A 5,873-nucleotide genomic window follows, 5' to 3' on the forward strand; every position below is an offset into this window, starting at 1 on the left:
CCCTCGGCAGGAGCGTCGCCGCGCTCCCAAGCGGCGCACTGTAGCAGTGCGCCACCGGGCCAGCCCTTTCCTTGACTTTTATACCTTGACAATTTTTAAGAGTCAGGGCCAGTTATTTTCTAGTATGTTCCTCAGTTTGCATTTGTCGGATGTTTCCTCATGATTAGATTCAGATTACACATTTTTACCCAGAATCCAAGTCTACACATTTAACCATTAACATGACTCTACTCTACATATGAGTTTTCCTGGGATTTTACTTTGAGGCAGCCAGGATGAGGATCAAGAAATCCTATCGTGTGTAGAATGCTTAAAGGAATAGGACCACTTCCCTGGAGAAAAGAAGCCTCTGGACCCAGGGCATTCTGCAAACACCTGAGGGGCTGCACAGCAAGAATGAGGTTCCTCCAGAGGGGGGTGGGGTACATCCCAGGCCCCCAGGGTAAACAACTGATTCAACAGAGGATAACCCACCCCATCAATAAAGGCTAAGAAATTCTGTTCCCAGCCTTTGCTAAGATGCACAAGCCTACGTTCTGGGGCAGACTGAGAAAGCTGCCGTACTCTAAGCCCCCTTTTGAGAAAAGCTGTCCCAACACACTCCTTCCCACACAACTGTGTCGCTTGTGGTGCAGAAGCAGCAAGAAACTAGTCCAGTCTCTTGGTCATAGCTAAATGGACTAAGGGTGGAGGCTAAGTCTAAAGCAGCCACCAGTGGGGGACCGAGGGGGATACCCATACTACAGGCCAGCAGAGAGAAGGCAGGTCACCTGAGAAAGGAGCCTTGAACAGAGCAGCGTTGGACTGCTTCTTTGATTCCTTACAATAGTGACTGTGCAACCCCTTTGGAGGCTCTGGGACCCAGCACAGCTGTGGTGACTGCTGATGCCACCCCAGAATGTGCCATGATTCCTGACACAAACCTCCACTGCCAGAGGACCCCTGGGTGTGTTTCATCACTGGGTGTGCCTAAAACAACCTGACACCAGGGCCTGCACTGGCAATAGTAACAATGGTGGCAATACAGCAGACCAGGGTTCTCAACTCTTTCCTGAGGCTTAGCTCAGGGCTATGTACCCGCTAGTAGCAAGTAAGGGGCCCTCTGTTATGTTTTTCAAAATGGATAAAAGAGACAAACTCCTAGCATAAAACTGTACCAACAGTAGTCACTAATGGGAGAGTAAAAGATCTGATTCTCTTATAGATGCTGGGCCCTGGGTATGTACCAGTGAGGACATGCGAAGCCGAAGAAAATGGAAGGATTGATTCCTGTCCAGGGTAGCTAAGGAAAAGAGGGTGCTGACCTCTAGGGCAGAGGGTGGAGGTTAATGCTGCCACCACCTTACTTTGCTGAGTACCTACTTCGTGCCAGGCACTGTCCTACGCCCTTTTACTGCCCTATTTCATTCAAGCCTCACAAAAACCCTTCAATGCAGGTACTAGTCTAATCCTCATTTTCTTTTAACATGAGAAAACTCAGGCTTAGTGGGGATAAGTACTCTAAGGTTTTACATCACAAGAAGGGGCACCAGGATTTGACCCAGCCTTTGACTCCAGGGGTCTTGTTCTTAAGTTCTGTGCCCATTTGTCATCAGAGAGGCAGGATAAACCTCGGAGCTGTGAGTTTTTATCACTCAAGGGCAGAGCAGGTGTCTGGAAACTAAGATCCACAGGCCCTCACTGTAACTTAGCAACCCAAGGCTTCTTGCTGTAATTACTCCCTCACTGGCCAGGCAGAGAGAGTACCCAGCTGTGGCAGGTGGCTTAGGGAGCTGTGGCCATTCTCTCTCCCCAAGGACAGTCTGGGTAGCACACTGGGGTGATAATTACCCCATCTGTCTTAGTACTGTGCTGAGAGGGGTAAGCCATCAATTTAGAAGTACAAAACCACTGCTTTTTAGAGCTCAAAGAGCCCTTAGAAATGATTTGCTCCAACTATTTTATGAAAGAGGTCTTGAGCAGCAGTGTGAGCTCTCACAGGCAGCCAGGACTAAAACTGCTGGCTCTCAGTCTGCAGCTCCTTCTCACATCTACAGCTGGTGGGCTGCCCTCTTCCCCAGTGCAGAGATCAGGCCCAGAGAAGACAAGGGGTAAGCCATCAATTTAGAAATACAAAACCACTGCTTTTTAGAGCTCAAAGAGCCCTTAGAAATGATTTGCTCCAACTATTTTATGAAAGAGGTCTTGAGCAGCAATGTGAGCTCTCACAGGCAGCCAGGACTAAAACTGCTGGCTCTCAGTCTGCAGCTCCTTCTCACATCTACAGCTGGTGGGCTGCCCTCTTCCCCAGTGCAGAGATCAGGCCCAGAGAAGACGTATGAAACTCCAGAACTCTTCCCAGTAGTTCGACAAGAGCATTTCTGCTCATAACCAAGTTTTCCAGGCCCCACCCAGACTGTGCCCTCATCCAGCCCCATGGTTCAGTGATGAGAGCCTACGAGGCCATGCGGTTTGCTTGGGCTGCTGCTTCCTAACACCTAATCCCCATACTCACCCAGGGGACGCCCTCCTCCAGCTTCACCACTCATCCAACACCAGACAGAGGAAACACACATATAGCCAGGCTGCAGGGTCCTGCCTTGTACTCAAGTGGTGTGAGAAGAACCCCTAATGTAACACTGGAGGCTACTCCAGGTCATAATTGGGCTTCAAGAACGGTGAAGATCATGGCAGCAGAGAGGAGAACTGAATGGCATCGGTTCTGAAGCTAGAGATGCCAGAATATGAGTTCCCATCCTGTCACTTAGTAGCTGCGTGACCCTAGTCCAATTCTTAACCCCTCCAGTCCTCCATTTCCTGGTCTGAAAGACAGACACAATTACACCTTCTTCACAGGGTGGTTTTAGCTTTGTGAATTCAGAGACAACACAGGCAAAGCACTATGCCTGACAATTATTTTTATAATATTATTATTAACCATAATAGATATGACAACTCCCATTCACTGGCTCTTACTCTATGCCAGGCACAATGCTAAGTGCTTTACATGCATTATCTCATTTACTCCCTACTACAAATCTAAAGTAGCTGTTATTAATTCCATTTCACATTATCACTGGCTCTTACTCTATGCCAGGCACAATGCTAAGTGCTTTACACATTATCTCATTTACTCCCTACTACAAATCTAAAGTAGCTGTTATTAATTCCATTTCACATTTAAGGAAGTATGCGCAGAGCTGTTAAGTGAATTGCCCAATGTTGCACAGCTATTAAGTGGTGGGGTGGGATCTGAACCCAACTCTGACACCAAAGTCCATGATGACATTTGTGGGTTCTGCCTTTCACATTTATTATTTCATCCAATTAAAAAAAAACCCTGCGAGTCACATGATCAGCAGGTCCTGGGAGACAGTATACCACTGACAACCAAGCTAAGACTGATGAGGACCTTGGGGAATGGGGCATTTGGTAATTTAATTTTCTGGTTAGCTCAATATTCACTAGAACTTTTTGTTTATTGCTAAATATTTTCTAAAGCAAGGCTCAGAGCAAGAACTTGCCAACCAAAAGGCCTGCTCGAACAACACTGAAGCTACTCTGATATCCTGCCACGCAAAGTCCACCAGGATACTCATAAGGCCACTGTGAACCCAGCCACTGGCACCAGCACCCCGTCCTCCTCTCTAAGGATCTCCACTCTCCTCCTCCTCCTCCCAGGGGCCCAAGGCTCAGGAACTGACATGCTGGCCATCGCTGAGGATAAGGGGGACCTATGTTCTTTCCTGGCTCTGCTACTACCTGGGACTCAGATTCCTCATCTGGAATGTGAAAGGATGGGCTGGAAGATCTCCAAGATCTATGAGAGCCAGAGAGGGCAGCTAGTTAAGTTAAAGACCGGCCTGGATTCCAATCTCATCTCTACCATTCTGTCGTTAGCAACCATGACTAACATTTGCTGCACACTCACTGTGTTCCAGATACTGGGCTGAGGACTTCCCTGGCAGTATTTCCTTTAATTCTCACAGCAACCTTGTGACCAACCAACCTTTTCATCCCCATTTTGCAGAAAAAGAAACAGGGGCTCAGACAGGATAAGTGACTTGCTCAAGGGCACACAGCTAGTAAACTGAGAGCCAGGTTCGAATGTCCGGCACAAGTAACAGGAAACATCTAGTGAATAAATCCTGCTCTGTCTGTGCTCTTAGCTACTAAGTCCTATCAAGATTGCCCCATAGCTCGAAGTTATCCCTTCCCAAGCCGGGCCCTGATTTCTCCTAAAAGTAGGGTCTGAGGATTGGCTAGCATAAAGTCAGGGGACACTGGCCACCCACCACCTGGTGCAGCACGCTGGCCTGAGCATTCCATACTTCAACAGAGGACTCCCATCAGTGACAAGGGGACGGTTCCTACACATATGCAGGGAGTCGGGAGTCCACTGGGCTCCTCCTTCAAAGGCTACCCCGACACTGTCAAGCCCGCCTTGGCAGGCTCTTACCACCGGACACACAGCAGGTGCCCTACTGAGCCCCAAGGAGCCCAGAGATCAGCTGGAGGCCCAGGTAGTGTCTTCAAAGGCAGCTCGGACGGCCCGGCCCCCTCCGCGCACCTCGCCTGGCTCCCCACCACCCGTGCCAAATGCGCACCATCACTTCCCAAAGCAAAAGGGCGTGGGGACCCGCTGCCAGTGCCTGCCACAAGCTAAGGGCTTCAGCGGGCACGTCCAGGGACGCCGCCCCGACCTGGCCCCCGGACCCCGAGGGTCCACCCCCGCCGCGCCCACCCCCGCGCCTTCTCCAGCCCGCATCCCACGTCGCTCCTCCGTTCTGCAGACTCCCCTGGCTCCCGAAGGCGTCCTAAATTCTCCCCGTCACCCCAGGGCCCGGCACCCCAGTCGTCCGGTCCTGGGAGAGGTCGGACCGATCCCGTCACTCCAAACCCCAGGCGGGTCGCCCAGTCCGTGCCAGTCCCGAGCGCGCGTCTCACCAGAAGCCGGAGCTCCGCGGGTCTGAAGCCACCTCCACCGAAGCGTCCAAGCGGCCCCTCGGCCGCCGGCTTGCCCACAGCGCCGCCGTCCAAGCCCGCGAGGCCCAGGCAGCGGGCCCACGCTTCGCCGCGCGGAGTCCCCGCTCAGCCACCGCCGGGATCGCAGGTGTCCCCGTGCGCCTGCCCAGCCGGCGAGGCCGGCGCGGAGGCCCGTGCGCGTGCGCAGGCCCGCGGGGGCCGTCACAGCGGCCCCGACCCGAGCCGCCCCTCGGCTCGCGGCATCCCGGGAGTTGTAGTTTGAGTCCGAGGACCGCCCGCCCCTTCAGCAGGCGGAATCTTGGGGGCCCGGAGAGGTTGCGTTTTACTTGGTGTTAAGATTACACGATTATGTCAGTTCTGATAATAAATCTAAATGCAACTGAAACCAACAACCAAATGTCATTTGTAAAGTGAACGTAATTAATACGTTGACATGCTTTTAAAATATGTCATGCTACGGGGAACCTAAATACGAAAGCACCATTCCTCTGCGGCGTCCCCCACTCCCCTTCCGATCCCGCCCAGGCCGTCCCCCTCCTTACGGGCAGATACTCCCAACTCTTAGTTGCATCTGGCGTTTGCCATCGACTCTAATAATATACATATGCCCCTATTCCTTGATTTATGAATTTTTGGGCTCTTGACTTTTCGCTAGGATACATTTAGAGATGCACCGACCATGATTACGTTCACCCCCATAGAGTTATGAGATAACATTTCCGCCTATCAAATTGAATAAACCCTGTTTTTAATTTGTAATTATTTTAAATGATAATGTTCAGGTGTTGAGGCTATAAGTCGGTAAATTTATGCGCGGCAATTTATCAATATAGTCAAAAGCTTTTAAAAATATGCAGTCAAAAGCCTCTAACCAAGAAATTCTAATAACTGTGGATGAGTGCAAAGGC

The 5,873-nt window shown here is 50.9% G+C and overlaps 1 protein-coding gene across 1 annotated transcript in view; it reads right to left on the minus strand.

Moving 5' to 3' along the window:
- POMGNT2 (protein O-linked mannose N-acetylglucosaminyltransferase 2 (beta 1,4-)) overlaps positions 1-5,058 on the minus strand; it is a 26,312-nt gene extending 21,254 nt beyond the window's left edge. The window contains exon 1 of the mRNA XM_008593554.1: positions 4,927-5,058. The gene's annotated coding sequence lies outside the window, so the exon portion shown is untranslated. The remainder of the gene's footprint in view (positions 1-4,926) is intronic.
- Between the last annotated feature and the right edge of the window lie 815 nt (positions 5,059-5,873).

The sequence above is a fragment of the Galeopterus variegatus genome, unplaced genomic scaffold, assembly GCF_000696425.1.
Source record: "Galeopterus variegatus unplaced genomic scaffold, G_variegatus-3.0.2 Scaffold9328, whole genome shotgun sequence".
NCBI classification, from domain to species: Eukaryota; Metazoa; Chordata; class Mammalia; order Dermoptera; family Cynocephalidae; genus Galeopterus; species Galeopterus variegatus.